Raw genomic sequence first — 16,817 nt, 5'->3', positions numbered from 1 at the left:
CAGCCCCATTTAAGATTTTAATACCCTCCCCCAGCCCACACCTCCTAGTCCCATTTTCTGCTGTTTTTCTCCTTAGCACTCATGATCATCAAGCACTCTGTAAACTTATTTATCTTACTAATGATCAGTCTACCTCCAGTTGGAATATAAACTTCATAAAGACATAGAACTTTGTGATTTTTGATCATTACTCTATTACCTTCAACTTAGAGCAGATTCCTGCACATAAGTTGGCTTAATAATTATATTCTCAATGAACCAACCTTTTTAAATCTATAGAAGTTTATTTTCTGTTCCTATTTTCCTCTTTCTCTATGCTTTTCTCTTTATTCTTCTCTTTAGCAGCCTCTGTCCACTTTGGACTGATGGCCTAGTTGTAAACTACTTTCGATTACAATAAATATTTTTATATTTGTTCTCATTGTGTAAAAATAATGCAAAACTATGAATGATATATATTTATATTATTTGAATCCTTTTCAGGTCTTTGGAGGCTATAGTAGCCAATGTCGATACCACAGCCTCCTGTCACTTTGACCCAGCTGAGTTTACCTGCAGGCCAGGGTAGACGATTCCTGGGCTTTGAACAGCATCCCACCTCTGTGTAGCTCCTGGGTCTCTCTTCGCAGTCACTGGGCTTTTTCTGACACCAAGAGAACTCCCAGCTGCACTGTTATCACCAGAATTGTGGGGTTAATGCCACTTGAGACACCCTTCGCCCCATTAGAGAAGGAAGTGATTGGACAAATATCCCAGCTTCCATGGCCTCTCATGAGATACACAATTTTGTGAGGGCCCCAGAGGGATTGAGGCCCAACTGCTCATGGTGGTAGCCCACTTACGAATAGACCCTTATTGGCTTTCTTCTCTCTTCTGACTCACATTACCGTTTCCTCATTTGTGGTTCTTGGCATCATCTCCCAACTGAAGCACCTCCACAGCGTCCTGGTCTCAGGTTTTTCAGTGTAGACAAGGAGGAAGACAAAACCTGGCAGTTTTCTCCACTCAGCTGGACTGGAAGATCCATAGGTCCTAAGAAATTCCTGAGCCTCTGTCACTGAGCAGAGATCTCGCATTTCCTTCACAGGAAGCAGCTTCTGTCCTGAGAAGTAATTGATTGTTAGCGCTGGGAAGGTTTTCTGGGCCACCTGCAGCAAATTTACCAAATATTTAATTCAGCTGTACTCTCAACTAAACGGGAATTACAGGCTAGGAAGAAAAATCTGAAATGCATCGTTGACTTTCAGGTATCTGTCCTTGCATGCAGTGGTACTCAAGATGACTGCGATGTTCCATGTGGCCCTCCACCCTGTTGTCCTTGACACAAGCAGTCTCTACCTCTGTCCCTTGCTTCCCTTCCTTCCCCTCTCATTTTTTTACTTAGCCTCTAGAAAAGTAAAATCAAAGGATGACAGGACTGAGAATCTCTAGCTTTCCATGGCTGCAGAGGATCTGACCCCTAAATGGACTTGACCGTGATTCCTGCCTGAGGTTAAATACACATCAACTTAGCAGAGGAAAGAACAACCGCATCATTCAAAGCACATTTGAGGGGAGTTTGCCAGAAATGACATAATCACTGGGCAGCGTCAACTTCAGCACCCATATCCACAGCTGCTACTATCTGCAAAATGCAGTTAAGACTGATGGATTATCATGTCACAGATCATAAATCGGAATTGCAATTCACATGCAGAAGAGAAGAAGCTATCTTACTTGTCATCTCGATGGAAAGTTGCTTTTGCTTAGAATTTATTCTTTTATCTTTTTTTTTTCCCCCTGACTATGAATAGGTGAGGACTCAGGTTTCAACATGGCTTTTTTGATTGTTTGGGCTTTTTTGTTGTTGTTTTTCCCTTTATGTTTTAGGTTAATTCACTGCAAGTGAGGTGGCAAAACAGGGGAGAGTTTAAATGTCCGATGCATCAGAAATCCAAGCTCTGATTCAAAGAGGCAGTCCGATGATCTGAGAGCCCTGGAGCTCTGAGGGGGCATCCCTGGCCACAGGGAAGTGGGAAGGGGCCATATGAAGCAGCAGAATTCTAGATGCCCATGCCTGCTTCACTTCACCAATCCTATTTGATGTATCAGACTCCCACAAAGAAATTTTTCACAGGGAAAGCAATCCCACTGCTAACATTAAATCTGAAAAACAGTGTGTCTTTATATCCTACAAACTCCTGTGTTACATGTACCTAATTGTTTTTATACTTCACAAAGATTGTGTTCCGGTCAGCTAAGGCAAGTTGGCATTTGTTGGTTGTTTTTACTGTTTCAGATTAGTAGCTTTGCTGTGAAACCATCTCCTCCTTCCGTTTTCAGGAAATTCTTTCACTGTCATGCTTCGTGATCAACAAGCTTTGCTTCTGAGAAACAAGATTTTTCTTATGTAGGATTAACTCCCCACAAGTCAGCTTTGGATGGGAGTTGGGAAGCTGCTTAGCTCTTCCAGTACCGCAACCTTCTCTTAGGAATTTAGAATCACAATATGTGCAAGTGCCCTGAAGCTCATAGTTTAAGCTTCTAGAAGTTACTACATTACTGCAAAATATCTCAAAACACAAACCCTATCTTGATTTTTTTTTGAAAAAGCACAATGAATGACAACTATTATTATTTTTTTTTGAGATGGAGTCTCGCTCTGTTCACCATTCTCCTGCCTCAGCCTCCCAAGTAGCTGCGACTACAGGCGCCCACCACCACACTCATCTAATTTTTTGTATTTTTAGTAAAGACGGGATTTCACTGTGTTAGCCAGGATGGTCTCGATCTCCTGACCTCATGATCCACCCACCTTGGCCTCCCAAAGTGCTGGGATTACAGGCGTGAGCCACTGCATCCAGCTGTAACAAATATTTTTAACTAGAGTTAACGCAGCCATGGGGTCTCCAGTGCTAAGTTTATTAAAAATAATAATAATAATAACATCAGAAATGTGAGTGACTGTAGTACAGATAGGTCATGCTACAGTAATGTACCAAGCAAAACCCAAAACCTCCATGGCCTAACACAACGAAGGTTTATTTCTCACTTATTCAGTTCTGATGCAGGATGGGTGACTCTCCAGGACAGCAGTCCCTACCTCACTGTCTGCCCTTCAAGAAACCCCACTCATTACTCCTTGTCAAGTCTTTGTGGCCAAGTGGCACCATGTGACCCAAGATTCTTGTAAGTCTCCTCCAAAAAAAAAAAAATGTTTAAATTCTTTAAATAAGAGTCTAAGCAGCACGAATACCAGCTGCTGCAGTGCTACTGTTTTATATTATTTATGATTGCTATTATTATTATCGGAATTTATAGCAATCATTAGCCAACAGCCACTCGGATACTCTCAGCCAGCAATCTGTCATTCTTCTCCTTGGTTGAAGGGACTGGAAAGGACATCAGCAGCTACAGAGCACCCAAAGCTCCGGGTAGTCTGTGGTTGGGATGACGCAATCCTCCTCCCAGAGAGCTGGTGAGACCTTGATAATGGAAAAGAGAGAGAGAGCAAAGAGGAGCAAGAGCGCATGAAGGAGATCCGACACTCTGTCAAAGCTCCAGAAGCAAAAGCATCAGAGATGAAAGGGAAGGTCACACAAGACCCAGGGCCCAAGGATTTGAGAGGTTTATTACACCCTGAGCATCAATAAAGGGTGCCTTTATTCACAATAAACAAAAAAAAATGAATATGCCAAAAAGGTTTTTTTTTTTACCCCCCCAAGGCCAGAAGCAACTCTAGCTCCTGATTCTGATTAAGCATTCCTAGCACACCATCACGCTTGCCCTGTGACTCATAAACTAATAAAAGGAAGACCTCATCTGGTCAAGAACATAACTGCATAAAGCCAAAAGCCATCCATGTCACACAACGTAATTAACTTCACAGGTTAATTGTAATGACTGTTAATTTATGGGAAACATTCTTTGGGAATATAGATGCTCTGGTCCTTACCTGAATCACTTACAATCTTCCTCTTAGCCCTAATGTCAATGAAATAAAAAATACAATAAGTTAATTGCCATTCTGGGGTTATGATGACTGTGATATTAATATCAGAACATCCTCTTACATTTGAAGAGTGATTTTTTTATCTTTTTCAAAGTGCTTATAATCCATCATCTCATTTGATTTTTATGAGAACTCTCTATAATAGGACATTATATTTTATTTTTAGGACGACGAGGTGGCTCCCTAAGGAGGCAGGTAATGACTTAGTAAGCTACAAATCTCCAGTGCTAGCACAGCGGCCGACACAAAGTAAGCACCCAAAAAATGTTTACAGACAGGATTAACAAGTACATGAATGAATAAATGTTATTCCTATTTGAAAGATGAGAAAACTGAAATCAAAGAAAGTGTTATTTGCTTAGGGTCACGATACCACTTGGGGACAGAACTAGGATGATGTCTCCTAACCTTGTGTTCTTTTCACTCATGTAGATATACTGCTTTTTATATCTAAGAGCAAAGAAGAAAACATGATATAAAATGCACACATCACAGACAATCTAATCTCCTAATGAAAGAGATTATTTTATTTTTTTTTCAGTCTTACTTCCCATCAGCCGATATGGTATAAGAGCTAACTATACACCAACTCTATGTTTTCATAGTTGTAACTAATGTTTTAATATAGGAACCTGATGAACAAATTGCCATGCCCAGACTCACAAGAAGTGTCCTGAGTCTTCTAAAGAAACTGACTTTGGAGAGAGAGAGAGAGAGAGAGAGAGAGAGAGAGAGAGAGAGAGAAGAAAGGAGACGAGAGGAGAAGAGGAGAGGAGAGGAGAGGAGAGGAGGGGAGGGGAGAGGAGGAGGGGAGGGGAAGAGGGGAGGGGAGGTGAGGAGGGGAGGGGAGGGGAGGGGAGGGGAAATGAAAGGAAAAGAAAGGGAGTCAGAGAGAGGGGGAGCTGAAGGAAGAGAAGGGAAAGGGGAAGGGAAAGGAAGAGAAGAGGGGAAGGGAGGGGAAGAGGGGCAGGGGGAGGAAGGGGGAAGAGATGGAAAGGGAGGGGAAGAGAGGGAGGAGGAGGGAGGGGGAAGAGATGGAAAGGGAGGAGAGGGGAGGAAGAATCCAATAGGCTTCTTCTGGGCTTGCACCTCCAGTATCCAGGGACCAGGGGCATGTGGGAGCCCCAGTGCTCACCCTCAGCAAGTTTCAGTGGTTCACCTCCTGATAAACCAGAGCCACTTCCCAGTATATTACCCTCATGGGCGGATTTAGAGTAAGCTCCATAGTGTGGCATCTCCCTGGGGATGACTTCCTCATGTCCACCAGAGTGTAGCCTCCCAGCAGATATCACCAGTACAGTACCTCCCCACAGAAAGCCTCCCCTAGCTCCATAAAGGGCAGCCTCCCAGTAACTTTTGCCAGAATGCCATCTGGCATTGTATATCTTTGGCATTGTGTATCCAACAGGCCACACCCACACCCTCTCCAATGAGGTCTGGATCTCAGCCTGGGGATGCAGGTGGGGGGTTGAAAGTGGACTTTGATGACTGTGGGGATTTCCTTTCCTTGGGTGCTCTGCCTCAGTCCTGGGGGTAGTAGCTGTTCCTTCTATCTGCTATTCCTCTATTCCTTGCAGTTCTCTTTGCCTCTTAGTAGGTGATCTCTTGTTATAATTAATCTTTTTTTAATTTTTAATTTTTGTGGGTACACAGTAGGTACATATATTTATAGGGTACATGAGATATTTTGATACAGGCATGCAACACATAATAATCACATCAGGGTAAATGGAGGATCCACTGCCTCAAGCACTAATCCTTTGTATTACAAACAATCCAATTATACTCTTTTAGCTATTTTCAATTGTACAATAAATTATTGTCTATAGTCACCCTGTTATGCTATCAAATACTAGATCTTATTCATTCTAACTATATTTTTGTACCCATTAACCATTCCCTCCTTACTCCTCACTAACCTGCTACCCTTCCCAGCCTCTAGTAACCATTGTTCTACTCTCTACCTCCATGAGTTTGATTGTTTGACTTTTTAGCTCCCACAAATAAGAGAGAACACACCAAGTCTGTCTTTCTGTGCCTAACTTACTTCACTTAACATAATGTCCTCCAGCTCCATACTTCTTGTTGCAAATGACAGGATCTCATTCTTCTTTATGGAATATGTACCACATTTTCTCTATCCATTCATGATGGACACTTAGGTTGCTACCAGATCTTGGCTATTGTGAATCATGCTGCAGTAAACACTGGAGAGCAGATACGTCTTCAATATATTGATTTCCTTTCCTTTGGGTATATGCTTACCAGTGGGATTGCTGGATCATATGGTAGCTCTATTTTTAGTTTTTTGAGGAACCTCCAAACTATTCTCCATCGTGACTGTATTAATTTCCATTCCCACAAACAGTGTGCAAGGGTTCTCTTTTCTCCACATCCTCTTTGGCATTTGTTATTGCCTGTCTTTTGGATATAACCCATTTTACCTGGAGTAAGATGATATCTCATTGTAGTTTGATTTGCATTTTTCTGATGATCAGTGATGTTGAGCACCTTTTCATTTACCTGATGATCAATGATGTTGAGATATACAAATGTTGCCATTTGTATATCTTCTTGTGAGATATGTTTATTCAGATGTTTGCTCATTTTTCAATCTATTAGGTTTTTTCCTATAAAGTCATTTGAGCTCCTCATATATTCTGGTTATTAATCCCTTGTCAGATGGGTAGTTTGTGAATATTTTCTCCCGTTCTTTGGGTTGACTCTTCATTTTGTTGATTGTTTCCTTCGCTATGCAGATGCTTTTCAACTTGATGTGATCCCATTTGTCCATTCTTGCTTTGGTTGCCTGTGCTTGTGGAGTATTACTCAAGAAATCTTCACCCAGACCAATGTCCTGGGAAGTTTCCTCAGGGTTTTCTTTTAGTAGTTTCACAGTTTAAGGTCTTAGATTTAAATCTTTGATCCATTTTGATTCCTGTATGTGATGAGACATAGGGGTCTAGTTTTATTCTTCTGAATACGGATATACAGTTTTCCCAGCCCCATTTATTAAAGAGACTACATGGCACCTTTGTTGAAAATGAGTTTATTGTAGATGTATGGATTTATGGGTTCTCTATACTGTTTCATTGGTCTATGTGTCTTTTTTATGACTGTACCATGCTGTTTTGATTGCTATAGCTCTGTAGCATAATTTGAAGTCAGATAATGTGATTCCCTCAGTTTTGTTCTTTTTGCTGAGGATAGCTTTGGCTATTCTGGGTTTTTTATTGTTCCATATACATTTTAGGATTGTTTTTCTCAATTTCTGTGAAGAATGTTATTGGTATTTTGATAGGGGTTTCATTGAATCTATAGATTGCTTTAGGTAGTATGAACATTTTAACAATATTGATTGTTCCAATTCATGAACATGGAGTATCTTTTTATTTTTTTATGTTCTCTTCAATTTTTTTCATCAGTGTTTTACAGTTCTTATTGTGGACATCTTTCACTTCTTTGGTTAATTCTTAGGTATTTAGTTTTGTTTTTGGCTATTGTAAATATGATTAATTTCCTGATTTCTTTTTCAGATTCACTGTTGTCATGTAAAAATGCTACTGATTTTTGTATGTTGATTTTGTATCCTTCAAATTTACGGAATTTGTCTATCAGTTCTAACAGTTCTCTTGTGGAATCTCTAGGTTTTTCCAAATATAAGATCACAGCATCTGCAAACAAGGATAATTTGACTTCTTCCTTTCCAATTTGGATTTCCTTTCTTTCTTTGTCTGGTTGGTCTAGCTAGGACTTCCAGTACCACATTAAATAGCAGTGGTGAAACAGGGCATGCTTATCATGTACTCGATCTTAAAGGAAAAGCTTTTAGTTTTTCCTCATTCAGTATTATACTAGCTGTGAGTCTGTTGTAAATGGCTTTTATTGTGCTAAGGTATGTTCCTTCTAGATCCAGTTTTTTTAGGGTTTTATCACAAATAAGTGTTGAATTTTATTAAGTGCTTGTTCAGCATCAATTGAAATGATCATATGGTTTTTGTCCTTCACTGATATGATGTATGACATTGATTGATCTGCATATGTTGAACCATTCTTACATCCCAGGGATAAATCCAACTTGGTCATGATGAATGATCATTTTATTGTACTGTTAAATTTGGTTTGCTAGTATTTTGTTGAGGATTTTTGCATCAGTGTTCATCAGGGATATTGGCCTGTTGCTTTCTTTTTTAATGCATGTTTGTCTGGTTTTAGTATTAGCATAATACTGGCCTTGTAGAATAAGATTTTGGAAAAATTTGAATAGGATTTAGTTCTTTTTTAATGTCTGATAAAATTCAGCAGTGATGCCATTGAATCCTAGGCTTTTCTTTTCTGGAAGACCTTTTATTACAGCTTTGATCTTATTGTTATTGATCTATTCAGGTTTTGGATTTCTTCATGGTTCAGTTTTGGTAGGTTGTATTTGTCTAGGAATTTATCCATTTCTTCCAGGTTTTCCCTAGCATATAGTTGTTCATAGTAGCCTCTAATAATACTTTGAATTTCTGCAGAATCAGTTGCAATGTCTCCTCTTTCATTTCTAATTTTATTTATTTGGGTTTTGTTATTTTTTTCTTAGTCTGCCTAAAGGTTTGTCAATGTTGTTAATCTGTTCACAAAAACAAATTTTTATTTTATTGATCTTTTGTATTGTTTTCTTAATTTCCTTTATTTTTGCGCTGAACTTTATTATTTCTTTTCTTCTACTAATTTTGTATTCAGTTTGTTCTTACTTTTCTAGTTCCTTAAGATGCATCATTAGCCGGGCGCGGTGGCTCAAGCCTGTAATCCCAGCACTTTGGGAGGCTGAGACGGGCGGATCACAAGGTCAGGAGATCGAGACCATCCTGGCTAACACGGTGAAACCCCGTCTCTACTAAAAAATACAAAAAACTAGCCCGGCGAGGTGGCGGGCGCCTGTGGTCCCAGCTACTCCGGAGGCTGAGGCAGGAGAATGGCGTAAACCCGGGAGGCGGAGCTTGCAGTGAGCTGAGATCGGGCCACTGCACTCCAGCCTGGGCGACAGAGCCAGACTCAGTCTCAAAAAAAAAAAAAAAAAAGATGCATCATTAGGTTGTTTATTTGAAGTTTTTTGTTATGTAGGTGCTTATCACTATAAACTTTCCTCTTAGTACTTCTTTTGCTGTAGGTGCTGAAAGAAAAGGATGTTAATTAGCAATAAGAAATCATCTGAAGATATGCAAAGCTTCCTGGAAATAGCAAGTACACATAAAAATACAGAACATTACAATATTGTACCTGTGAAGTATAAACTACTCATAGCTTGAGTAGAAAGATTAAAGAATGATACACTGATTTTATCCCATAGGTTTTGGTATGCTGTGTTTCCATCATCATTTATTTCAAGAAATTTTAAAATTTCCTTCTTAGTTTCTTCCTTGACCCACTGGTCATTCAGGAGCACATTGTTCAAATTCCTTGTGTTTGTATAGTTTCCAAAATCTGTCTGGCTATTGATTTTTAGTTTTATTCCATTGTTGTCAGAGAAGTTACTTGATACAATTTCAATTTAGACTTGTTTTGAGGCCTAAAACAATGGTCTATCCTTGAGAATGACTCATGAGCTTAGGAGAAGAATGTGTATTCTGTAGTCATTGGATAAAATATTCTATAAATATCTATTAGGTCTATTTGGTCTATAGTGCAGACTATGTCCAATTTTTCTTTGTTGATTTTCTGCCTAGAATATCTGTCCAATCCTGAAAGTGGGGTGTTGAAGTCTCCCGCTATTATTGTATTGTGGTCTCTCTCTCTCTCTCTCCTTAGCTCTAAAAATATTTGCCTTTATATATCTGGGTACTTCAGTGTTGGGTACATATATATTTAAAATTTTTATATCTTCTGGCTGAATTGACCCCTTTATCATGATATTATGACCTTTGTCACTTTTTAGAGTTGTTGTCTTGCAATCTATTTTGTCTGATGTAAGTATAGCTACTCTTGCTCTTTTTTAGTTTCCATTTGCATGGAATATCTTTTTCCAGTCCTGTATTTTCAGTCTATGTGTGTCTTTGTAGGTGAAATGTGTTTCTTGTGGGCAGCAGATCATTGGGTGTTTTTCTTTTTTTTTAATCAGCCACTCTATGTCTTTTGATTGGAGAGTGTGGTCCATTTATCTTCATTGATTCCTGATAAGTAAGGACTTACTCCTGCCATTTTGTTATTTGTTTCCTGGTTGTTTTGTGGTCTTCTTGTTCTTATTTCCTTCCTTTCTGTCTTGCTTTAAATGAAGGTGATTTTTTTTTCTGGTAGTGTGTTTTAATTTTTTTGCTTTTTATTTTTGTGCACCTGTTGTAGGTTTTTTGATTTGAGGTTACCATTAAGCTTACAAATATCTTAAAACCCGTAAGTTTTAACTCATGACAACCTAACAATGATTGCATAAACATATAAGCTAACAGAGAAGCAAAGAGAAAACTAACAAAAATTCTACACTTTAACATTATCCCTCTGCTTTTTAACTTTTTGTTGTTTCTAGTTATATCTTACTCTACTATCTATGTCTTGAAAGGTTGTTATAGTTATTATTCTTGATTGGTTCATTCTTTAGTCTTTCTAATGAAGATAAGAGTAGTTTATACTCCACAGGTAGTGTTGTAATAGTCTGTGTTTTTCTGTGTACTTGCTATTACCATTAAGCTTTGCACCTTTAGATGATTTCTTATTGCTCATTAACATTCTTTTCTTTCAGATTGAGGAACTCTCTTTAGCATTTCTTGTAGGACAGGTCTGGTATAAATAAAAGTCCCTCAGCCTTCAAGTTTGAAAGATATTTTCACTGGATATACTATTCTAAGATAAAAAGTTTTTTACCTTTATCACTTTAAATATGTCATGCACTCTCTCCTGACCTGTAAGATTTCCACTGAAAAGTCTGCTGCCAGGCATATTGGACCTCCATTAAATGTTATTTGTTTCTTTTTTCTTGTTTCTTTTAGGATCTTTACTTTATCCTTAACATTTGGGGATTTATTATTAATGTCTTGAGGTAGTCTTATTTGCATTAAATCTGCTTGATGTTCTGTAACCTTCTTGTACTTGAATATTGATATCTTCATCTAGGTTTGAGAAGTTCTCTGATATTATCCCTTTGAATAAACGTTCTATCTCTATCTCGCTCTACCTCCCCTTTAAGGCCAATAGCTCTTATTTGCCCTTTTGAGGCTATTTTCTAGATCCTGTAGCCATGCTTCATTCTCTTTTATTCTTTTTTCTTTTGTCATCTCTGACTATATATTTTCAAATAGCCTGTCTTCGAGACCACTAATTCTTTCTTCTGCTTGATCAATTCTGCTGGTCAGAGACTCTAATGCATTTTTCAGTATTGCAACTGCATTTTTCAATGCCAGAAATTCCACTTGATTGTTTTTCATTATTTCAATCTCTTTGTCAAATTTATCTGATAGGATTCTAAACTCCTTCTCCATGTTATCTTGAATTTTGTTGAGTTTCCTCAAAACAGCTATTTTGAATTTTCCATCTGAAGGAGCACATATCTCTGTCTCTCCAGGATTGTTCTCTAGTGCCTTATTTAATTTTGTCAGTGAGGTTATATTTTCCTGGATGGCTTTTTGATGTTTGTTGGTAACTCGGCATTGAAGAGGGAAGTATTTATTGTAGTCAGTCTGGGCTTGTATGTACCCATCTTACTTGGGAAGGCTTTCCAAGTATTTGAAGGGACACGGGTGTTTTAATCTGTTTTTGATCACTGAAGCAATATCTGCATTGGGGTCACCCCACACCTCATACAGGCTCATAGAGGTACTGCCTTGGTGGTCCTGGGTAAGATCTAGAAGAATTCTCTAGATTACCAGGCAGAGACTCTTGATCTCTTCCCTTACTTTCTCCCAAACAAATGGAGTCTCTATGCTGAGCCACCTGGAGCTTGGGGAGGGGTGACACAAGCACCCCTGTGGTCACCACCAATGGGACAGCATTGGGTCAAACCTAAAGCCTGTACAGTACTGAGGCTTGCCTAAGGCCTGCAGTATTCACTGTCTGGCTACCGCCTATGAGCCCTCCCCCTGCCCCCCACCCCTGGGCGGGTCCAGAGATGCTGTCCAGGAACAAGAGCCGAGAGAACTTTAGGAATCTACCTGGTCTTCTATTCTACGGTAGCTGAGCTGGCACCCAAGCCAGAAGACAAAATCTTTCCCAGTCCTACCTGCCCTTTCCAAAGTAGAAGAGCCCCTCCTGGCCACCACTGCTCCAGGTCCACAGTGAGTACTTCCTAGCTACTGTTAACATTCAGTCAATGCCCAAGTGCTCTTCAGTCAACTTGTGGCACATGCTGCAAGGCCTGGGTCTCTCTCTTCAGGGAAATGGGTTCCCCTCTGGTCCAGGACAGGTCCAGAAATGCCATTCAAGAACTAAAGCCTGGAATCAGGGACCTCAAGAGCCCACTTGGTGCTCTACTCCACTGTGGTTGAGCTGGTGCCTAAGATGCAAAACAAAGTCACCTTGACTCTTCCTTCTCTTTTCCTCAAGCAGGAGTCTCTCTCTGTAGCCACCACAGCTTGGAATGTATTGGGTCACACCTGAAGCCAGCATGTCTCTGAGTCACAACCAAGGCCCACAGTGAATACTGCCTGGTTACCACTGCCAACTATTCAGGGTTCAAGGTCCCTTTAGTGAGAAGTTGATGAATACTGCCAGGACTACATCATTCCCGTTGAGGCAGAAGGTTCTCTTCTGGTCTATGGTATGTCTAGAAATGTCTGGAATCTAGTGCCTGCAATGGGGACCTACCTCATGACTCTGCCTGGTGCCTTATCCTTCTGTGGCTGAGCTTGTATCTATGTTGCATGACAAAGTCCTCTTCACACTTCCCTCTTCTCTCCTCAAGCATATGGAAGGAGTCTCTCCCAGACCTGCGAGCTGCACTGCCTGGGATTGGGAGAGTAGCAAAGCACTCCCCTGGTTGCCCTGGCTTTTGTCTCACTAGGCATGCCCCACAAGACCACTGGCTCTGAGCCAGCACAGCACCAAGACTTGCCCAGGAATTGCAGTATTTTTGGCCTAGAGTGTCTTTCAGGTTTATCTAGGACCTCAGATCACTTTAGCCTGCAGTGACAAGGCTTGCCAGAACTCAGATTCTGACCACTGAGATGAGTGATTCAACTCTGGGTAGGGCTGGTCTAAATGCTCCCTCCACAGGCACCAGCTGAGTTCTGCTCAGCACTGCTTTTCACTGTGACAGAGTAGCACTGAATTCCAATGCACAGTCCCACAATCACTGCGCTCCTCCTACCCCAGGATCACAGATGTTCTCTCCGTGCCACATAGTTGCTGCCAGATGGCGATGGGGTGGTGTTGGTAACTCAAGACAGTCTTTCTCTCTTCAGTGCCTCTTTCAGTTATATGAAGTTAAAAGCAGGAACTATGATCACTCGCCTGATTTTTGGTTCTATAAAGGTCTTTTTTGTGTGTGGATAGTTGTTCAATGTGGTGTTCTTGCAGGGAGGATGATCAGCGAAGGCCATTCAGCCATTTTGTCCACTTCTCTCTCCAATAATTCTTTATATTAAATTTTCCCTGTTCCAATTACTCAGCAGTTTATTTTTTCAGATGGAACCATGACTGATACAATCCCAGGAGATAGACCTTTAAAGATGAGAATTGAGTACTGGTTTGGTCATGCCCTTGAACTTAAGCACAGTGCTAAACTACTTGCCAAAGAGAAACAAGATGCTAGTCATCCATGTCACACAGTGGCACCACAATTACTCAAGTTATCATCTGTTGATTGTGATGAAATGTTAACTGAAGCATAGCCTTGGAAGCCCAAGTGGCTGCTGAACGTGATTGCTATTGACTGTTGCCATAATGGTAACTACCATATATTTGATGTGGGATAGATGCTTCTGGGTAGAATGCAGAATTTACAGAAGAAAATAATTAGCTAAGTTCCTCTAACTCACTCAAGTCATAGTTTGAGGATGAGAGACCTTCCATGACAACCCTAAATTAACCATTCATTTTTTTGTAGCATCAAAGCTGATATTGCTGAAAATCAAACACGAATTTAATTATATGAGTTGCTGATTACAACGGTTGAATTCTGTCTTGAGAGGTTTTCCATATGAAAGTTAAGGCTTAATTAAGAGTCACATCCTGGAATTTAGAATGTAGAAAACTGGTTGACCCCACTGGAGCTGACATTTTGATTCCTCAAGCTACTCTGCCTTTTGACAATGGGGTGTGACTTTCATTGTTCTCCAAAACCCTCCTTTGGGTTGAGCCAAAGTTGCCTTCACTGGGACTTTGCCTGATACTTTCTCTCATAGTTCTTTCCCTTGTTGATACAATCTCCCAACTGTCTGCCAGTTTACCCCAGGAACACTCCCTAATTTTTACATGAATCCTTAACTTGAATGTGATACTAGGGAAACTAGGACTAGACTACCACCTGTTTTGTGATTTAAATGATTCTTTAAAGTATATCCTGGTCCAAAGATTGAAAAAAAAAATCCCTGGTTTGGGCAATGTTCCAAAACCAGAGACCTCTGGATAAAAACAAAAACACTAATAACTGTATGGATGCCCATATAAGACACCTTCTTCCATAAACAGAGAGATACAGAAAAGAAAGAAAAACATCAGACCTTGAAATCAATTATTCTTTATTCAAACACTATGAAAGACCCCAGTGGAAATGTTAAGTCTCTGGTTGCATATTTTTTTCCTTAGGCATATCCAAAGGTGCAACGATTGTATTTACAGTTTGGAGATAATACAAAAGAATGTCAGTCAATGCTGTCAAGACAGCAAATGCAACAGGGTAATCAAGTTTAGTTAACCACTTTGTCAGGGGCTGCTTCTTTCCCCGCACAAATTGCTTACTCAGTTGGCACTGAGTATGTATCTGTTCCTAAGAATATTAGCATTGTGAGGGTTCAGCATCTTTTTAAGTAAATATATTAAATTGATATTCTGAGTTCTTAGGAAATGTAGAGACCCAAATTATGTTTTACTGTGCAATGTCTATATAACTTAAAATGTTTTGCCTTTTTTTGATAAATTTTTAAAAATTGAATTATTGACAAGCATTTGGAAGAAAGAGGCTGCTTTGTGTCGGAAAGCTGTATCCAAAAGAGTTTAAATCTATTATTTGAAGTCACAAGATCTTTTAGAGGCTGCCCCCAGTACTTTATAGTCCACCTTTACGGCATAAGCAATGTTTTATATCTTTGGTCAATTAAATGGACTGGAAGCTTTTATGAAATTGTCAGGAATTCAAATATTGAGGCATAGCTAATAGCACTAAAAATTTCATCTGCCGGGCACGGTGGCTCATGCCTGTAATCCCAGCACTTTGGGAGGCCGAGACAGGCGGATCACGAGGTCAGGAGATCAAGACCATCCTGGCTAACACAGTGAAATCCCGTCTCTACTAAAAATACAAAAAATTAGCCAGGCGTAGTGGAGGGCGCCTGTAGTTCCAGCTGCTCGGGAGGCTGAGGCAGGAGAATGGCGTGAACCTGGGAGGTGGAGCTTGCAGTGAGCCGAGATCTCGCCACTGCACTCCAGCCTGGGCGGCAGAGCGAGACTCCATCTCAAAAAAAATAAATTAATTTAAAAAAAAATTCATCTTAACTTTTAAATCCATCTGTTACAGTCAATGCCTTTGTTGTTAATTTCACCACCCAATACAATAACATTCAAGAATAATTTTGCCTGATGTCTATTGAGAGGTTTAACATTTATAAGCAAATTTTGAAACCTATGTAACTTGGTTTACATTTACTGTCCTTATAGGAAGCTACACAATTTAATGAAGATTATCTCCTTCCTACTAAACCACTTGATGAGATTCAGAATGAAAGTCCCTATTTTATCAAAAAGCATTAAGTGGAAATGACTTGCCCTAGGTAACATGGGGAAGGCAGGGTGGTCACGTAGAGAAGAAAAATAACAACCAACAGAAAACCAATTTTTTAAATAAGATTCAAACTGAATTTAATTAATTTTTATCCAGCACTCATAAAATGCACTTGTAGATATACTTAACGGGACCCAAAATTATCAAAACTAAATATCTTATAAATTACTTGACCAGAAAAATGGCCAAGAAGTTGCTAGCTTTTAAAATAGTCACAGTATCCACTGGCAAAGACAGTGCCACCTGCACATTCTCTTTGAGTCTCTTCACTTTTCCGTGTAGCTCCTCCTCAGGTACAGCGCATAACCACAGTTACAGGTGTTCCTGCATGCTCAGAAGGGACTGCATTATAAGAGAGGGGAGCAATGCCAAGGCAGCTTGCAATACATGTAAAGTAGCATCATTCGGTTAACTGCATAGTTCTAAACAAACAGCATATTCGAAAATACATTTTTCCAAAATTTTCACCAAGGCAGCGTATCCCTTTTTTACCAAAATTAATTGACAAAAGAATTATTTGCCCCTGGATAACTGATACAGACTTTACAAGAAATAAGTTTCATCATGCACTAAATGCCTTTAAATTCAACAAAGAGGCACATAAAATATAAAATTTCACATAAAATATCTCATAGGACTTTTAGATGTTTTGTGCTCTTGAAAAATAGGATATGGTTAAACTTGTTAATCCTCGACTTTGTCTCTTGCTGTTCTCCAATATAATATTGTTATCCTAATATTTTATAACTATATAGATGGGAAGAGTGAATGTAAGTGATTTGCTAAAAGTCATATAACTAGTGAGTGAGTGTTCTGGATATTTACATTGCTCTACAAATCCATTCTTCACCCTTCTCTACCGTGTTGTGCACCCAGGCAGCTGACCTCCTTGTCTCATAAAAACGGATTTTCTTTGTCCTA

General features: G+C 39.6%; 1 long non-coding RNA gene across 1 annotated transcript in view; it reads right to left on the bottom strand.

Moving 5' to 3' along the window:
- LOC103886723 overlaps positions 1-2,609 on the bottom strand; it is an 84,515-nt gene extending 81,906 nt beyond the window's left edge. The window contains exon 1 of the long non-coding RNA XR_002523754.2: positions 553-2,609. This is a non-coding gene — a long non-coding RNA (uncharacterized LOC103886723). The remainder of the gene's footprint in view (positions 1-552) is intronic.
- Positions 2,610-16,817: the final 14,208 nt, after the last annotated feature.

This window comes from Papio anubis, chromosome 8 (genome assembly GCF_008728515.1).
Source record: "Papio anubis isolate 15944 chromosome 8, Panubis1.0, whole genome shotgun sequence".
Taxonomy (NCBI): domain Eukaryota; kingdom Metazoa; phylum Chordata; class Mammalia; order Primates; family Cercopithecidae; genus Papio; species Papio anubis.
Note: the sequence above shows the minus strand (reverse complement) of the source record. Positions and strands in the feature narration are given on the sequence as shown.